The sequence below is a fragment of the Bombina bombina genome, chromosome 3, assembly GCF_027579735.1.
Source record: "Bombina bombina isolate aBomBom1 chromosome 3, aBomBom1.pri, whole genome shotgun sequence".
Lineage (NCBI taxonomy): Eukaryota > Metazoa > Chordata > Amphibia > Anura > Bombinatoridae > Bombina > Bombina bombina.
Window position 1 is genome coordinate 1,164,447,992 of NC_069501.1, and position 20,384 is coordinate 1,164,468,375.

General features: G+C 38.8%; 1 protein-coding gene across 1 annotated transcript in view; it reads left to right on the forward strand.

Annotated features, from left to right (window-relative positions):
- MMP20 (matrix metallopeptidase 20) overlaps positions 1–20,384 on the forward strand; it is a 93,994-nt gene that overhangs the window by 5,544 nt on the left and 68,066 nt on the right. The gene's annotated exons all lie outside the window — the stretch shown is intronic.

Sequence of the window (20,384 nt, forward strand, 5' to 3'; positions counted from 1 at the left end):
AACAATGCACATGGGTGAGCCAATCACACAAGGCATCTATGTGCAGTCATCAATCAGCAGCTACTGAGCCTATCTAGATATGCTTTTAAGCAAAGGATGTCAAGAGAATTAAGCATATTAGATAATAGAAGTAAATTAGAAAGTTGTTTAAAATTGCATGTTCTTTCTAAATCTTGAAAGAAAAATTATTGGTTTAATGTCCCTTTAAAGTGATGATAAACGTTACATGTTTTAAAATCAGGTCTGGAAGCAATATCTTAGATGGACTGTAATTGATCACCTCTAATGATGTTGCACTGTAACTGACTTTTAAATCTAGCTGTGCCATTCTAATACCACGTGCTCTGGCTGCCCATTTCAAGTGTTTTTTTTTTTGTAAGCTAAAGGTTTGAACTGTTCTCCAATTGGCACATTAACCATACAGCACATTTTTTGTAACTAGTTAGAGAACAGTTCAAACTGTTAGCTTACAAAAAAAAATACTTTTGAAGTGAGCGGCCGGAGCACTGGGATTTACAATGGCACAGCTAGATTAAAAGTAAATAACAGAGAATCTTTAATAGAAGTGATCAATTAAAGTTCATCTAAAATATTGCTCAGATTCTGAGACTGATTTTAAAACATGTCAAGTTTACCATCACTTTAATACTCATTCCAGTCAAAGAAGAAATTAATGTTTTCTCTGTTAGGTTTGAGCTTATTCAGATTCCCTTATATATTTATTTATTTATTTATTTATTTATTTATTTATAAAATATTTTACCAGGAAGGATATATTGAGATTTCTCTCGTTTTCAAGTATGTCCTGGGTATGCATACAGTATATATACAGTATATATATATATTAAGAAAATAGAGGGCATGAGATTTCTATACTAAAACATAAAACATAAGACAAGTAGAGACAATAGAAAATGATATGATTCAAAGTCAATAATGATAAAAGTTATTTCTATAGAATGAAGAATCCAGTAGGATAACTAGGTGGAATAATATTCCCCTTACCAGAAGATACCTCAATCTGATGAGGTAAGTTACCGCAACTAGTAGAGGGTGGTAGAATTCCAGTGTGTATAGGTGGAAGTCAGTGACGTGTCATCAACCTCTTGGAGTAGATGTTCCTCTGTAGTTTTTTCCTCCCACAGGTGTTAGCCCATAGAAAAGAGAAAAGCTGTTAAAACAGGAAATAATGAGAATTCTCCTTATTATTTCCTGTTTTAACAGCTTTTCTATGGGTTAACACCTGTGGGAGGAAAAAACTACAGAGGAACACCTACTCCAAGAGGTGTAATGGAAGAAAGTCCCTCAAAAAACTTCCGACATCAGATCGGAAGTTTTTTGAGTTAATGGCGCTAAAGCAGAGGGACTTACTACAATGGACTGTGCTAAATCTTTTTACAGTGGGGCATTATCAAGTCTACTTGCCTTGCTGGGATGACAGGATATTCTTAATTTTCATTTCTACTACATACATATAATAAATAATATAAATTTATAAAAGAGTGCTGAATTCTTTTCTTTTGCACCTAGACTCGTATATCTTAGGTGTCTATCTTTTGCAATTTAAAAAAAAATATATTGTTTTTGGGGCTGCACCACTATGAGTAAATGATTTGCTCTTTTGAATTCCAAGGTACTTATTATATGTGTTAAGCTTGCCTGCTAAATTTAATTTACAGCTTTAGTGAATCAGTTACATTGCATTACATAGGAACTGGTGAAGCCAGAGAGGATGGAGGGAGCTTTAGTGAATCAGTTACATAAAATAACATATGAACTGGTGAGGATGGAGGGAGCTTTAGTGAATCTGTTACATAGAATAACATAGGAACTGGTGAAGCTGGAGAGGCTGGAGGGAGCTTTAGTGAATCTGGTGAAGCTAGAAAGGCTGATGAGTTTCAGCCAATAAACCCTGTTCAGCATCAATTTCTGTTAATTACAGCAGCAACTCAATCTCATCACCCTATCGAATTAGCTGCGGAATTCCTTAGCTGTAAAATGAAGTGCAGTCTGTGTGTATCTAGCGGGGCATTGTGATGTATAATTATCTTCATTTAAAGCTAATTAATATGAGCTCACGGCATTAACTGGAGATATTGATCAGGTGATCTATTTCATATGTAACCTGTGGCTCTAATTCTGCACAAACTGTCCAGGCATTGACTTTACATAAATCATTAAATAGTGACATTAACCCTCTCTGTGCTGTATAACTGATCGTGTCTGAACTGAATGCAAACATACCTGAATATCTAACCTCTATTGAACCTCAGACAGCTCACAGGCTTCTTAAACAAATCAGAGACAAAGCTTTCATCTCCCTGCCAACTGCCGCACATCATAAGTCACTAGTACAGCAAGTCCGCGGTTTGGGAACCATGCAAGACCCCTCTCCAAAGACTGAAACTTCTCCATATAGATGTGTCTTTTCCCTTAGTGCCTGGTAAGGTTTTATGTTAATGGGGAGATTCGGCACTACTCACTTAGGTACCGATGATCAAAAGTGCTACAAAGCGGCAAAATATTCTAAGGGATCCGCCGATTTGTCGAGCGAGCTTGTCGGAATATTCCAAGCTCTTGAGATAGTGGCATCACGAGAGACATATACTATACACGCCATTGGTCAGCGATGCTGGCTTAGGCAACACCCAGCATCGCCGACCATATTGGAGATGTATAGTAAAGGATCCCTAGAATAAAACTGCTATCTGCCTAACCGCTAATCCTAAAAACCCTAAACCGAAGTACCCCACAATCGCAAACTAACACTACACTATTAATTCTAAACCGCCACATACCCACCGCAAGTTGCTAACTCTTAACCTCTAAACCACCACAAGCCCACAGCAAGTAGCTAACTATTAACCTCTAAACTGCCACAAACCCACCGCAAGTAGCTAGCTATTAACCTCTAAACCACCACAAACCCACCACAAGATTCTAACTATTAACCTCTAAACCGCCACAAACCCACCACAAGTATCTAATTATTAACCTCTAAACTGCCACAAACCCACCGCAAGTAGCTAACTATTAACCTCTAAACCACCACAAACCCACCACAAGATGCTAACTATTAACCTCTAAACCACCACAAACCCACCACAAGATGCTAACTATTAACTTCTAAACGGCCACAAACCCAACGCAAGTAGCTATTAACCTCTAAACCTCCACAAAAATACAGAAAGTATCTAAATATTAACCTCTAAACCATCACAAACCCAACACAATCATCTATTAACCTCTAAACCTCCACAAACCCACCGCAAGTAGCTAACTATTAACCTTTAAACCGCCACAAACCCACCACAAGTATCTATTAACCTCTAAACTGCCACAAACCCACTGCTACTCGCTAACTATTAACCTCTAAACCACCACAAACCCACCACAAGTAGCTAACTATTAACCTCTAAACTGCCACAAACCCACTGCAACTCACTATTAACCTCTAAACCGCCACAAACCCACCACAACTCGCTAACTATTAACCTCTAAACCGCCACATACTCACCGCAACTCCCTAACGATTAACCTCTTAACCACCACTAACCCACCGCAGCTCACTAACTATTAACCTCTAAACCACCAAAAACCCACCCAAGTAGCTAACTATTAACCTGTAAACTGCCACAAACCCACCCAAGTAGCTAACTATTAACCTGTAAACTGCCACACACCCACCACAAGTAGCTAACTATTAACCTGTAAACTACCACAAACCCACCACAAGTACTCTCCCACTAATCCCTATGCTGCCACATACCCATTGCAATCAACTAACTATAAACCCCTATGCCAACATATACCAACCGCAAGTTGCTAACTATTAACCTCTAAACCACCACATCCCCATAGCAAGTTGCTAACTATTAACCTCTAAACCACCACATACACACCGCAACTCGCTAACTATTAATCTCTAAACCACTAGAATCTAAATATTAATCACTATCACCTAGATTTTGAGTTTTGCGTTAGCCATCCAAACCAGCGTTAAGGGGTCCTAACGCTGGTTTTGGCCCGCCTCTGGTATTTAGAGTCAGTCAGGAAAGGGTCTAACGCTCACTTTCCAGCCGCGACTTTTCCATACCGCAGATCCCCTTACGCCAATTGCGTATCCTATCTTTTCAATGGGATCTTTCTAACGCTGGTATTTAGAGTCTTGGCTGAAAGGAGTGTTAGAACTTTATGGGCTAACGCCGGTTCATAAAGCTCTTAACTACTGTGCTCTAAAGTACACTAACACCTATAAACTACCTATGTACCCCTAAACCGAGGTCCCCCACATCGCTGCCAGTATAATTAAATTTTTTAACCCCTAATCTGCCGATCGCACACCGCCGCAACCTACATTATCCCTATGTACCCCTAATCTGCTGCCCCTAACATCGCCGACACCTACATAATATTTATTAACCCCTAATCTGCCCCCCCAACGTCGCCGCTACCTACCTACACTTATTAACCCCTAATCTGCCGACCGGACCTCGCCGCAACTATAATAAATGTATTAACCCCTAAACCGCCTCACTCCCGCCCAGTGTTCCCTCTAAGGACAGTTTTGTGTGCAGCCCAGCAGTGAAACAGTTAACAAGAAAACCATACCTTGCCATCTGCATTGTGCAGTGTTTGCTAATTACAGGGTGTGGTTACCTAATTAACTGTTTCACTGCTGGGCCGCACACAAAACTGGCCTTAGAGGGAACACTTCTCCCTCCTCAAAAACCCTATAATAAATAGTATTAACCCCTAATCTGCCGACTGGACCTCACCGCTACTCTAATAAATGTATTAACCCCTAAAGCTAAGTCTAACCCTAACCCTAACACCCCCCTAAGTCAAATATAATTTAAATCTAATGAAATAAAATAAATCTTATTAAATAAATTAATCCTATTTAAAGCTAAATACTTACCTGTAAAATAAACCCTAATATAGCTACAATATAACTAATAATTATATTGTATCTATTTTAGGATTTATATTTATTTTACAGGCAACTTTGTATTTATTTTAACTAGGTACAATAGCTATTAAATAGTTAATAACTATTTAATAGCTACCTAGTTAAAATAATTACAAAATTACCTGTAAAATAAATCCTAACCTAAGTTACAATTAAACCTAACACTACACTATCAATAAATTAATTAAATAAACTACCTACAATTATCTACAATTAAATCAACTAAACTAAATTACAAAAAAAACCCCCACTAAATTACAAAAAATAAAAAAAGATTACAAGAATTTTAAACTAATTACACCTACTCTAACCCCCCTAAAAAAATAACAAAGCCCCCCAAAATAAAAAAATTCCCTACCCTATTCTAAAATAAAAAGTAAACAGCTCTTTTGCCTTACCAGCCCTTAAAAGGGCCTTTTGCGGGGCATGCCCTAAAGTAAACAGCTCTTTTGCATTTTAAAAAAACATACAATACCCCCCCCCAACATTACAACCCACCACCCACATACCCCTAATCTAACCCAAACCCCCCTTAAATAAACCTAACACTAAGCCCCTGAAGATCTCCCTACCTTATCTTCACCACGCCGGGTATCACCGATCCGTCCAGAAGAGGGTGCGAAGTCTTCATCCTATCCGGCAAGAAGAGGTCCAGAAGAGGCTCTGAATTCTTCATCCTATCCGGCAAGAAGAGGACATCCAGACCGGTAGACATGTTCATCAAGGCGGCGTCTTCTATCTTCATCCATCCGGCGCAGAGCGGGACCATCTTGAAGCAGCCGACGTGGATCTATCCTCTTCTTCCGGCGACTCCCGACGAATGAAGGTTCCTTTAAGTGACATCATCCAAGATGGCGTCCCTCGAATTCCGATTGGCTGATAGGATTCTATCAGCCAATCGGAATTAAGGTAGGAAAAATCTGATTGGCTGATTGAATCAGACAATCAGATTGAGCAAGTATTCTATTGGCTGATCGGAACAGCCAATAGAATGCTTGCTCAATCTGATTGGCTGATTGGATCAGCCAATCGGATTGAACTTGAATCTGATTGGCTGATTCAATCAGCCAATCAGATTTTTCCTACCTTAATTCCGATTGGCTGATAGAATCCTATCAGCCAATCAGAATTCGAGGGACGCCATCTTGGATGACGTCACTTAAAGGAACCTTCATTCGTCGGGAGTCGTCGGAAGAAGAGGATGTATCCGCGTTGGCTGCTTCAAGATGGTCCCGCTCCGCGCCGGATGGATGAAGATAGAAGACGCCGCCTGGATGAAGATGTCTGCCGGTCCGGATGTCCTCTTCTTGCCGGATAGGATGAAGACTTTGGAGCCTCTTCTGGACCTCTTCTTGCCGGACAGGATGAAGACTTTGGACCCTCTTCTGGACGGATCGGTGATACCCGGCGTGGTGAAGATAAGGTAGGGAGATCTTCAGGGGCTTAGTGTTAGGTTTATTTAAGGGGGTTTGGGTTAGATTAGGGGTATGTGGGTGGTGGGTTATAATGTTGGGGGGGGTTATTGTATGTTTTTTTAAAATGCAAAAGACCTGTTTACTTTGGGGCATGCCCCGCAAAAGGCCCTTTTAAGGGCTGGTAAGGCAAAAGAGCTGTTTACTTTTTATTTTAGAATAGGGTAGGGATTTTTTTTATTTTGGGGGGCTTTGTTATTTTTTAGGGGGATTAGAGTAGGTGTAATTAGTTTAAAATTCTTGTAATCTTTTTTTATTTTTTGTAATTTAGTGTTTTTTTTGTAATTTAGTTTAGTTGATTTAATTGTAGATAATTGTAGGTAGTTTATTTAATTAATTTATTGATAGTGTAGTGTTATGTTTAATTGTAACTTAGGTTAGGATTTATTTTACAGGTAATTTTTTATAATTATTTTAACTAGGTAGCTATTAAATAGTAAATAACTATTTAATAGCTATTGTACCTAGTTAAAATAAATACAAAGTTGCCTGTAAAATAAATATAAATCCTAAAATAGATACAATATAATTATTAGTTATATTGTAGCTATATTAGGGTTTATTTTACAGGTAAGTATTTAGCTTTAAATAGGATTAATTTATTTAAAAAGATTTATTTTATTTCGTTAGATTTAAATTATATTTAACTTAGGGGGGTGTTAGGGTTAGGGTTAGACTTAGCTTTAGGGGTTAATACATTTATTAGAGTAGCGGTGAGGTCCGGTCGGCATATTAGGGGTTAATACTTGAAGTTAGGTGTCGGCGATGTTAGGGAGGGCAGATTAGGGGTTAATACTATTTATTATAGGGTTTTTGAGGCAGGAGTGAGGCGGTTTAGGGGTTAATACATTTATTATAGTTGCGGCGAGGTCCGGTTGGCAGATTAGGGGTTAATAAGTGTAGGTAAGGTAGGGGAGACATTGGGGGGCAGATTAGGAGTTAATAAATATAATATAGGGGTCGGCGATGTTAGGGGCAGCAGATTAGGGGTACATAGCTATAATGTAGGTTGCGGCGGTGTACGGAGCGGCAGATTAGGGGTTAATAATAAAATGCAGGGGTCAGCGATAGCGGGGGTGGCAGATTAGGGGTTAATAAGTGTAAGGTTAGGGGTGTTTAGACTCGGGGTACATGTTAGGGTGTTAGGTGCAGACTTAGGAAGTGTTTCCCCATAGGAAACAATGGGGCTGCGTTAGGAGCTGAACGCTGCTTTTTTGCAGGTGTTAGGTTTTTTTCAAGCTCAAACTGCCCCATTGTTTCCTATGGGGAAATCGTGCACGAGCACGTTTTTGAAGCTGGCAGCGTCCGTAAGCAACGCTGGTATTTAGAGTTCAAGTGGCGGTAAATTATGCTCTATGCTCCCTTTTTGGAGCCTAACGCAGCCCTTCAGAGAACTCTAAATACCAGCGTTGTTTAAAAGGTGCGGGGGGGGGGGTGGGGGAAACACACGTAGCTAATGCACCCCTTTGGCCGCAAAACTCTAAATCTAGCCGTATGTCACTAACTATTAACCTCTATGTCGTTTACTATAAATCCTTCTGCCGCCATATACCCACCACAATCAACTATTAACCCCTATGCCGCCATTTACCCAAAGCAATCATTTATTAACACCTTTGCCACCATATACCCACTGCAATCAACTAACTATTAACCCCAAGAAAACCATATACCTAAGCAATCAACTATTAACCCCTATGCCACCATATACCCACGGCAATCAACTAACTATTAACCCCTATGCCGCCATATACCCACCACAATCAACTAGCTATTAACCCCTATGTTGCTAACTATAAACCCCTATGCCACCATATACCCTCCACAATCAAGTATTAACCCTTATGCAGCCATATACCCACCACAATCAACTAACTATTAACCCCTATGTCGCTAAGTATAAATCCGTATGCCGCCATATATCCACCACAATCAACTAACTATAAACCCCTATACCGCCATATATCCACCAAATCAACTAACTATTAACCCCTATGCCGCCATATACCAACCATAAGTTGCTAACTATTAACCTATATGCTGCCACAAACCCACCGCAAGTTGCTAACTATTAACCTCTAAACCGCCACAAATCCACCGCAGAGTAGCTAACTATTAACCTCTAAGCCGCCACAAATCCACCACAAGTATCTAACTATTAACCTCTAAACCACCACAAATCCACCACAAGTAGCTAACTATTAACCTCTAAGCCGCCCACAAATCCATCGCAAATACCTTACTATTAACCTCTAAATCGCAACATCCCCACTGCAAGTATCTAACTATTAACCTCTAAACCACCACAAACCCAATGCAAGTATCTAACTATTAACCTCTAAACCTCCACAAACCCACCGCAAGTAGCTAACTATTAACCTCTAAACCTCCACAAACCCACCACAAGTAGCTAACTATTAACCTCTAAACTGCCACAAACCCACCACAACTCGCTTTTAAACTCTAAACCGCCACAAACCCACCAAAACTCGCTAACTATTAGCCTCTAAACTGCCACTAACCTACCACAACTCCCTAACTAATAACCTCTTAACCGCCACAAACCCACCGCAACTCACTAACTATTAACTTCTAAACCACCACAAACCCACTGCAAGTAGCTAACTATTAACCTGTAAACTGCCACAAACCCACCACAAGTAGCTAACTATTAACCTGTAAACTGCCACAAACCCACCGCAAGTAGCTAACTATTAACCTGTAAACTTCCACAAACCCACAGCAAGTAGCTAACTATTAACCTGTAAACTGCCACAAACCCACCACAAGTACTATCCCACTAATCCCTATGCTGCCACATACCCATTGCAATCAACTAACTATAAACCCCTATGCCAACATATACCAACCGCAAGTTGCTAACTATTAACCTCTAAACCACCACATCCCCACAGCAAGTTGCTAACTATTAACCTCTAAACTACCAAACCCCACCACAATTTACTAACTATTATCCTCTAAACCGCCACATACCCACCGCAACTCGCTAACTATTATTCTCTAAACCACTACATACACACCGCTAGTATCTAAATATTAATCACTATGTCGCTAACTATAAACTTCTATGTAATTTACTATAAATCCCTCTGCCGCCATATACCCAACACAATCAACTATTAACCCCTATGCTGCCATTTACCCAAAGCAATCAACTATTAACGCCTTTGCCACCATATACCCACTGCAATCAACTAACTATTAACCCCTATGACACCATATAGCTAAAGCAATCAACTATTAACCCCTATGCCACCATATACCCACAGCAATCAACTAACTATTAACCCCTATGTTGCTAACAATAAACTCCTATGCCGCCATATACCCACGGCAATCAACAAACTATTAACCCCTAAGTTGCTAACTATAAACCCCTATGCCACCATATACCTACCACAATCAAGTATTAACCCTTATGCAGCCATATACCTACCACAATCAACTATTAACCCCTATGCCGCCATACATATTTACCGCAATCAAGAAACTATAAACCCCTATACTGCCATATACTCACCACAATCAACTAACTATTAACCCCTATGCCGCCATATACCAATCAGAAGTTGCTAACTATTAACCTATAAGCCCACCGCAAGTAGCTATCTATTAACCTCTAAATTGCCACAAATCCACCGCAAGTAGCTATTAACCTCTAAGCCACCACAAACCCACCGCAAGTATCTAACTATTAACCTCTAAACTGCCACAAATCCACCACAAGTAGCTATTAACCTCTAAACCGCAACATCCCCACTGCAAGCTGCTAACTATTAACCTCTAAACCGTCATATACCCGTCGCAATCAATTATTAACCCCATGCCACCATATACCCACCGCAATCAACTATTAACCCCTATGTCACTAACTATAAACCCCTATGCTGCCATAAACCCCAAATGCAAACTAAACTAATACCTAATCCCACTCCAAATTTAACCTTTAAGTTAAGTAAAAATAAAAAACTTAAACTCCCCAAACAAAATCTAACCCTACTCTACCTAACACCTAGCCCCCCTCTTAACTAATCCCCGTCTAAGATAAACCCCCTGCTAAATTAAAAACCCTCCAACCTAACCCCCCTCTAAACTAACCCCTTCTAAACTGTCTAGAGGGATAAGAAGAAACAAAGTCAGTGAGAGATATACATTGTATATAGAGAGAGGGAGGCTCATGAGGGGAGAATAACCAGCAGAGATAAGAAGACACAAAGTCAGTGAGAGATATAAATTGTATATAGAGAGATCGAGACTCATGAGGGGAGAATAAACAGCAGAGATAAGAAGACACAGAGTCAGTGAGAGATATACATTGTACATAGAGAGAGGGAGACTCATGAGGAGAGAATAAAAAGCAGAGATAAGAAGACACAAAGCCAGTGAGAGATATACATTGTATATAGAGAGAGGGAGACTCATGAGGGGAGAATAAACAGCAGAGATAAGAAGACACAAAGTCAGTGAGAGATATACATTGTATATAGAGAGAGGGAGACTCATGAGGAGAGAATAAACAGCAGAGATAAGAAGACACAAAGTCAGTGAGAGATATACATTGTATATAGAGAGAGGGAGACTCATGAGGAGAGAATAAACACCAGAGATAAGAAGACACAAAGCCAGTGAGAGATATTCATTGTATATAGAGAAAAGGAGACTCATGAGGAGAGAATAAACAGCATAGATAAGAAGACACAAAGTCAGTGAGAGATATACATTGTATAGAGAGAGAAGGAGACTCATGAGGGGAGAATAAACAGCAGAGAGAAGAAGACACAAAGTCAGTGAGAGATATACATTGTATATAAAGAGAGGGAGACTCATGAGGAGAGAATAAACAGCAGAGATAAGAAGACACAAAGTCAGTGAGAGATATACATAGTATATAGAAAGAGGGAGACTCATGAGGGGAGAATAAACAGCAATGATAAGAAGACACAAAGTCAGTGAGAGATATACATTGTATATATAGAGAGGGAGACTCATGAGGGGAGAATAAACAGCAGAGATAAGAAGACACAAAGTCAGTGAGAGATATACATTGTATATATAGAGAGGGAGACTCATGAGGGGAGAATAAAAAGCAGAGATAAGAAGACACAAAGCCAGTGAGAGATATACATTGTATATATAGAGAGAGACTCATGAGGGGAGAATAAACAGCAGAGATAAGAAGAAGCAAAGTCAGTGAGAGATATACATTGTATATAGAGAGAGGGAGTCTCATGAGAGGAGAATGAACAGCAGAGATAAGAAGAAACAAAGTCAGTGAGAGATATACATTGTATATAGAGAGAGTGAGACTCATGAGGGGAGAATAAACAGCAGAGATAAGAAGAAACAAAGTCAATGAGAGATATACATTGTATATAGAGAGAGGGAGACTCATGAGGGGAGAATAAACGGCAGAGATAAGAAGACACAAAGCCAGTGAGAGATATACATTGTATATAGAGAGAGGGAGACTCATGAGGGGAGAATAAAAAGCAGAGATAAGAAGACACAAAGTCAGTGAGAGATATAAATTGTATATATAGAGAGGGAGACTCATAAGAGGAGAATAAACAGCAGAGATAAGAAGACAGAAAGCCAGTGAGAGATATACATTGTATATAGAGAGAGGGAGACTCATGAGAGGAGAATAAACAGCAGAGATAAGAAGACACAAAGTCAGTGAGAGATATACATTGTATATAGAGAGAGGGAGACTCATGAGGGGAGAATAAACAGCAGAGATAAGAAGACACAAAGTCAGTGAGAGATATACATTGTATATATAGAGAGGGAGACTCATGAGGAGAGAATAAACAGCAGAGATAAGAAGACACAAAGTCAGTGAGAGATATACATTGTATATAGAGAGAGGGAGACTCATGAGGGGAGAATAAACAGCAGAGATAAGAAGACACAAAGCCAGTGAGAGATATACATTGTATATAGAGAGAGGGAGACTCATGAGGGGAGAATAAACAGCAGAGATAAGAAGACACAAAGTCAGTGAGAGATATACATTGTATATAGAGAGAGGGAGACTCATGAGGGGAGAATAAACAGCAGAGATAAGAAGACACAAAGTCAGTGAGAGATATAAATTGTATATAGAGAGAGTGAGACTCATGAGGGGAGAATAAACAGCAGAGATAAGAAGACACAAAGTCAGTGAGAGATATACATTGTATATAGAGAGTGGGAGACTCATGAGTGGAGAATAAACAGCAGAGATAAGAAGACACAAAGTCAGTGAGAGATATACATTGTATATAGAGAGAGGGAGACTCATGAGGAGAGAATAAACAGCAGAGATAAGAAGAAACACAGCCAGTGAGAGATATACATTTTATATAGAGAGAGGGAGACTCATGAGAGTAGAATAACCAGCAGACACAAAGTGCTAGATTTATCAAAGGACTTCTCATGTAATTACGCTCAAAATCTCGCATATCAAAGGATCCTCATATTTATTATTGTTCACTGCGCCTAAAATTGCGCTTATCTGAATAAAACTTTTTCGCAGCTCGCTTAACTTCGCTAGGCGCGTGGGCGTGCTCCCGAGAGCGCTAATACACAATAGGGATCAAGTCGTAATTGTACTTGCAGAGACAGAAATAAGAGTTGTCTGGTATTCAGCATCACTTCTCGCAAATAGTGAAGTGTAGTCTCGCAGTGAATTACGTCTTTGCATTTGCGCCATATATACATAGGCGAATCTTCAGTATTGCCCACTTTCACCTATCTGAAAATGGAATACTTTCTCATTTTAGCTCATTTATCCGCTGCTCGGCGTTCGGAAGAGGCTGATGATTGTTACAGAGATATGCCCTTACAAAGGCGCGAACGAGCGCCGAGACTTTTTCTGCCCCGTTGTGGCCTGCATGCTTTAACTGATTCTGAAATTAAAAAACGGTTCAGGCTAAACAGGGCAACTATTTTAGATTTATATGGACTTATAAAACATGACCTAGAGCCAAGCACAAGAAGGACAAGATCAATCCCTGGAATAGTGAAATTGTTGGCTGTGCTACATTTCTTAGCTACAGGATCTTTTCAATCAGTGTCCAGTCCAATTGTAGGAATGAGTCAGCCCTCATTTTCTAGGCATATGGTTGTTGTTTTAAAGGCAATTTTAAAACATTTACACAAATACATATGTGTTCCAAAGAATTCAGAACAGTGGCACAGAATAAAAATTGGATTTTATAATGTTGCAGGGATTCCCAATGTTCTAGGTGCTATAGACTGCACTCACATTGCATTGGTACCACCTTCATCAGTTGAGGAGCAGTATAGAAATCGGAAAAGTTTTCACTCCTTCAATGTACAAGCTGTGTGTGATTCCAAGCTTCAGATTTGGGAAGTGAGGTCTGGCTTCCCTGGGTCATGCCATGACTACCACATACTGAAGCAATCACAATTATATACTTCTTTTGAACATGGCGAAATGCCACACGGTTGGCTATTGGGTAGGTGCGACACAAATCGCTATACATATCTATCTATCTATCTATCTATCTATCTATCTATATATATTTATATAAATATAAATTACAATTTATCAATGTTGAGCAGTAGGCACAATTAAAAATGACAACTTGCATACTATACTTTTGCTAATATAGAACTAGATTAGGGCGCAAAATTTCGGTTGAATCATGATAAATATGGGGATGTACAATTGCGACCAGCGGGATTTATCAACATACGTTGCAGCTCGCCTGTTTTAAAAGGCGCATATTTACGGGCAGTTTTATGATAAATATGAGCGCAGAATTGCGCCGCCACAGAAGCGAGTAGAGGCGCAGTTTTAGGCGCACATATCAGACACTTTGACTTGCCTTTGATAAATCTAGCCTAAAGTCAGTGAGAGATATACATTGTATATAGAGAGATGGAGACTCATGAGGAGAGAATAACCAGCAGAGATAAGAAGACACAAAGCCAGTGAGAGATATACATTGTATATAGAGAGAGGGAGACATGAGGGGAGAATAAACAGCAGAGATAAGAAGACACAAAGTCAGTGAGAGATATACATTGTATATAGAGAGAGGGAGACTCATGAGGAGAGAATAAACAGCAGAGATAAGAAGACACAAAGTCAGTGAGTGATATACATTGTATATAGAGAGAGGGAGACTCATGAGGAGGGAATAAACAGCAGAGATAAGAAGAAACAAAGTCAGTGAGAGCTATACATTGTATATAGACAGAGGGAGACTCATGAGGAGAGAATAAACAGCAGAGATAAGAAGACACAAAGTCAGTGAGAGATATACATTGTATATAGAGAGAGGGAGGTTTATGAGGAGAGAATAAACAGCAGAGATAAGAAGAAACACAGTCAATGAGAGATATACATTGTATATAGAGAGAGGGAGACTCATGAGGAGAGAATAAACTGCAGAAATAAGAAGAAACACAGTCAATGAGAGATATACATTGTATATAGAGACAGGGAGACTCATGAGGAGAGAATAAACAGCAAAGATAAGAAGACACAAAGCCAGTTAGAGATATGCATTGTATATATAGAGAGGGAGACACATGAGGAGAGAATAAACAGCAGAGATAAGAAGACACAAAGTCAGTGAGAGATATACATTGTATATAGAGAGAGGGAGGCTCATTAGGGGAGAATAAACCGCAGAGATAAGAAGAAACAAAGCCAGTGAGAGATATATATTGTATATAGAGAGAGGGAGGCTCATGAGGGGAGAATAAACAGCAGAGATAAGAAGACATAAAGCCAGTGAGAGATATACATTGTATATAGAGAGGGGGAGACTCATGAGGGGAGAATAAACAGCAGAGATAAGAAGACACAAAGTCAGTGAGAGATATGCATTGTATATAGAGAGAGGTAGACATGAGGGGAGAATAAACAGCAGAGATATGAAGACACAAAGTCAGTGAGAGATATACATTGTATATAGAGAGAGGTAGACTCATGAGGGGAGAATAAACAGCAGAGATAAGAAGACACAAAGCCAGTGAGAGATATACATTGTATATATATAGAGGGAGTCTCATGAGGGGAGAAAAAAACAGCAGAGATAAGAAGACACAAAGTCAGTGAGAGATATACATTGTATATAGAGAGAGGGAGACTCATGAGGGGAGAATAAACAGCAGAGATAAGAAGACACAAAGTCAGTGAGAGATATACATTGTATATAGAGAGTGAGACTCATGAGAGGAGAAAAACCAGCAGAGATAAGAAGACACAAAGCCAGTGAGAGATATACATTGTATATAGAGAGAGGGAGACTCATGAGGAGAGAATAAACAGCAGAGATAAGAAGACACAGAGTCAGTGAGAGATATACATTGTATATAGAGAGAGGGAGACTCATGAGGGGAGAATAAACAGCACAGATAAGAAGACACAAAGTCAGTGAGAGATATACATTGTATATAGAGAGGGAGACTCATGAGTGGAGAATAAACAGCAAAGATAAGAAGACACAAAGTAAGTGAGAGATATACATTGCATATAGAGAGAGGGAGACTCATGAGGGGAGAATAAACAGCAGAGATAAGAAGACACAAAGTCAAAGAGAGATATACATTGTATATAGAGAGAGGGAGACTCATGAGGAGAGAATAAACAGCAGAGATAAGAAGAAACAAAGTCAGTGAGAGATATACATTGTATATCAAGAGAGGGAGACTCATGAGGAGAGAATAACCAGCAGAGATAAGAAGACACAAAGTCAGTGAGAGATATACATTGTATATAGAGAGAGGGAGACTAATGAGGAGAAAATAAACAGCAGAGATAAGAAGACACAAAGTCAGTGAGAGATATACATTGTATATAGAGAGAGGGAGACTCATGAGGAGAGAATAAACAGCAGAGATAAGAAGACATTTGTGCACAGTCACACGTGAACCCCCTGGGGCAAGAGGGGCAAAGAGGAAAAAAAAAATGAGCCAAAAAAAAAACATGAGAAAAAAAAAAAAAGCCAAAAAAAAAATATATAATTTTATTTTTTATTATCATTATTATTGTGTCATAAATAATCATTTCAGCACATAATGTAGGTATAATAAAGTTAAGGCTTAAAGGCAGGCTCTCAGACAGGCTGTGTTGTGTATAATATCATCACATTCACACATCATGTATTTAACTCAAACAGGAGGGGAGCTAGGACCGGGCGGACGCCGGACGACAGAGCAGAGCCCAGACTGCTGCACTGACGTCACCACCAGGCAGACCCACACCGCGTCAGTCAGTCTCCTCCTCCTGATTTCTCCCAACCAGCCAGCCCAGCCCCAGGCACTGCGGCTGCTGTCTCTTGTGCGCCGCGCGCCGTCACGCCCACGCCAGTCACCTGACCGCTCCTATTCTAAACCTGTTCGCACGTGCGAACAGAGAGCCCCTATCCTGCACAGTGATCTCTATGCATCACTGTGCAGGCGTAGCTCCTCCCAGCCCGGCAACTGTAATAGAGCCTTAACCGCACAGGCTGAAGTGTGCGATTCACTTCAGCCTGTGCTCTGCCTCCTCCCACAGTCTGCCTGAGCTTACCTCTGATACGCTGCTGCGTACACGTGACGGCCCCCACAAGGCTCCTCCCCCTCAACGGCGCGAAAATCGCATTGAGGAGATAGCCGTTGAGGGGATAGGAGCCTTGTTTAAGAGCTCTGTGTACAACTTGCCTCTCTTCTTAAAACAAAAACAATCTGAATCTACATAGTGTACTAATTTCTACAGTGGTTACTGCAGTGCTGCCTCACTGAGTCTGTGACTATTGTTGACTCGCAGTCAGAGACTGAGTTAGTTAGATCAGACATTAGATAGGGAAGGAAGGCCAAGGTCAGGGACAGAGTCAGACAGGGTAGGGAAGGTAGGGAGGTCCAAGGAATCTTGCCTTAAAAAATATATTTTGCTGCAGGCCTGCAGCTTATTAATTTGTGTGTGTGAGAAAAAAAAAAAAGGTCATTTTTATTTTTGCTTTAAAAAAAAAAAAGATACAGTCTCTCAGACAGTCAGATTAGAGTACTTAGGTAGGGAGTTCTTTAGTGGACTAGTGGAGTAATTTGGGAATAATAAAATAATATTTTTTAGCAGATTTTATCAGATTGCAATTAGAAGTTTTGCAAAAAAAGTTAACATCTGCTGTGCTGCTGTCTGATACTAGTTGTGACCGTTGACGGCTGTCACGGTTTCTTATTCTTACCATTAATACATTTAAGTATTTTAGCAGATTAATTAATTAGCAGATTGCAATAAGAAGTTTTGCAAAAAAAGAAAAAAAAAATTTTTATTTTAAAAAAAGCATTTAACTGCTGTGCTGTTGCTGATACTACTTGTTGACCGTTGACGGCTGTCACGGTTGCTTACCATTAATACATTTAAGTATTTTAGCAGATTAATTAATTAGCAGATTGCAATTAGAAGTTTTGCAAAAAAAGGTAAAAGTTTTTTTGAAAAAAAAAGCAGTTAACTGCTGTGCTGCTGTTGATACTACTAGTTGTTGACCGTTGACGGCTGTCACGGTTGCTTACCATTAATACATTTAATTTAAGTATTTTAGCAGATTAATTAGCAGATTGCAATTAGAAGTTTAGCAAAAAAAAGGTACAAGTTTTTTTTTAAAAAAACTGCTGTGCTGCTGCCGATACTAAAATTAGGCAGTAAACTGACATATTTAAGATTTTTTTTTTATCTCTAGTGAGCTATATTATTATAATTATTATAAGATATTACCTATTAGTTGTAGTTGATATTTTCTAACAGCTGCAGTATATTTTATAACAACCGGCACCGCAAAACTACTTGCCGTTGCCTACTAGTGTTGTGTTGTATAGTTTGCAACAGCTGCAGAGCTACCTACCTACAAGTTATATATTACATAACAACCGCCAAACTATTAAACTTTAATATATTTTCTAACAGCTGCAGAGCTACCTACCTACAAGTTATATATTAGATAACAACCGCCAAACTATTAAACTATTACTTCAAGTTGAGTTGTATATTTTCTAACAGCTGCAGAGCAGCAGAGCTACCTACCTACAAGTTATATATTACATAACAACCACAAAACTATTAAACTTTTAATATATTTTCTAACAGCTGCAGAGCTACCTACCTACAAGTTATATATTACATAACAATCGCCAAACTATTAAACTTTTAATATATTTTCTAACAGCTGCAGAGCTACCTACCTACAAGTTATATATTAGATAACAACCGCCAAACTATTAAACTATTACATCAAGTTGAGTTGTATATTTTCTAACAGCTGCAGAGCAGCAGAGCTACCTACCTACAAGTTATATATTACATAACAACCACAAAACTATTAAACTTTTAATATATTTTCTAACAGCTGCAGAGCTACCTACCTACAAGTTATATATTAGATAACAACCGCCAAACTATTAAACTATTACTTCAAGTTGAGTTGTATATTTTCTAACAGCTGCAGAGCAGCAGAGCTACCTACCTACAAGTTATATATTACATAACAACCACAAAACTATTAAACTTTTAATATATTTTCTAACAGCTGCAGAGCTACCTACCTACAAGTTATATATTACATAACAACCGCCAAACTATTAAACTATTACTGCAAGTTGAGTTGTATATTTTCTAACAGCTGCAGAGCTGCCTACCTACAAGTTATATATTAGATAACAACCGCCAAACTATTAAACTATTACATCAAGTTGAGTTGTATATTTTCTAACAGCTGCAGAGCAGCAGAGCTACCTACCTACAAGTTATATATTACATAACAACCACAAAACTATTAAACTTTTAATATATTTTCTAACAGCTGCAGAACTACCTACCTACAAGTTATATATTACATAACAACCGCCAAACTATTAAATTATTACTTCAAGTTGAGTTGTATATTTTCTAACAGCTGCAGAGCTACCTACCTACAAGTTATATATTAGATAACAACCGCCAAACTATTAAACTATTACTTCAAGTTGAGTTGTATATTTTCTAACAGCTGCAGAGCAGCAGAGCTAGCTACCTACAAGTTATATATTACATAACAACCACAAAACTATTAAACTTTTAATATATTTTCTAACAGCTGCAGAGCTACCTACCTACAAGTTATATATTACATAACAACCGCCAAACTATTAAACTATTACTGCAAGTTGAGTTGTATATTTTCTAACAGCTGCAGAGCTACCTACCTACAAGTTATATATTAGATAACAACCGCCAAACTATTAAACTATTACATCAAGTTGAGTTGTATATTTTCTAACAGCTGCAGAGCAGCAGAGCTACCTACCTACAAGTTATATATTACATAACAACCACAAAACTATTAAACTTTTAATATATTTTCTAACAGCTACAGAACTACCTACCTACAAGTTATATATTACATAACAACCGCCAAACTATTAAATTATTACTTCAAGTTGAGTTGTATATTTCCTAACAGCTGCAGAGCTACCTACATACAAGTTATATATTAGATAAGAGCAAAGGACTGTTATTTGTGTGTAAACTAACAGTTAAGATGGCACTTAGTAAAATTAGTGTGTCTGAGCTAAAGCAATTACATTTTTCAACGTTGCCCATTGAAAGAAAAATTGAAATTAAAATGCTCAGGCCAACACCTATGCTTAACCTTACCCAGGTGACAAAATGTAAAACTAGAGATTACAAAAGAGAATTCAAACCCGAGGTATATGATAAATATCCATGGATTTGTGGTTGTGAATTATCAAACAGGCTCTTTTGTTTTTATTGTCTACTGTTTGCAAAACAAAGTGGGGATTCAAGCTGGGTGAGTTATGGTGTCGCCGATTTATCACATTTAAGTCAAAAAACAAATAAACATAATTGCTCCCAATCACATTTAAACTCCACATTAGAGTTTAATTTGCTAGGAAGGGTTGATATTCGGCAACAACTTGACAGTGCA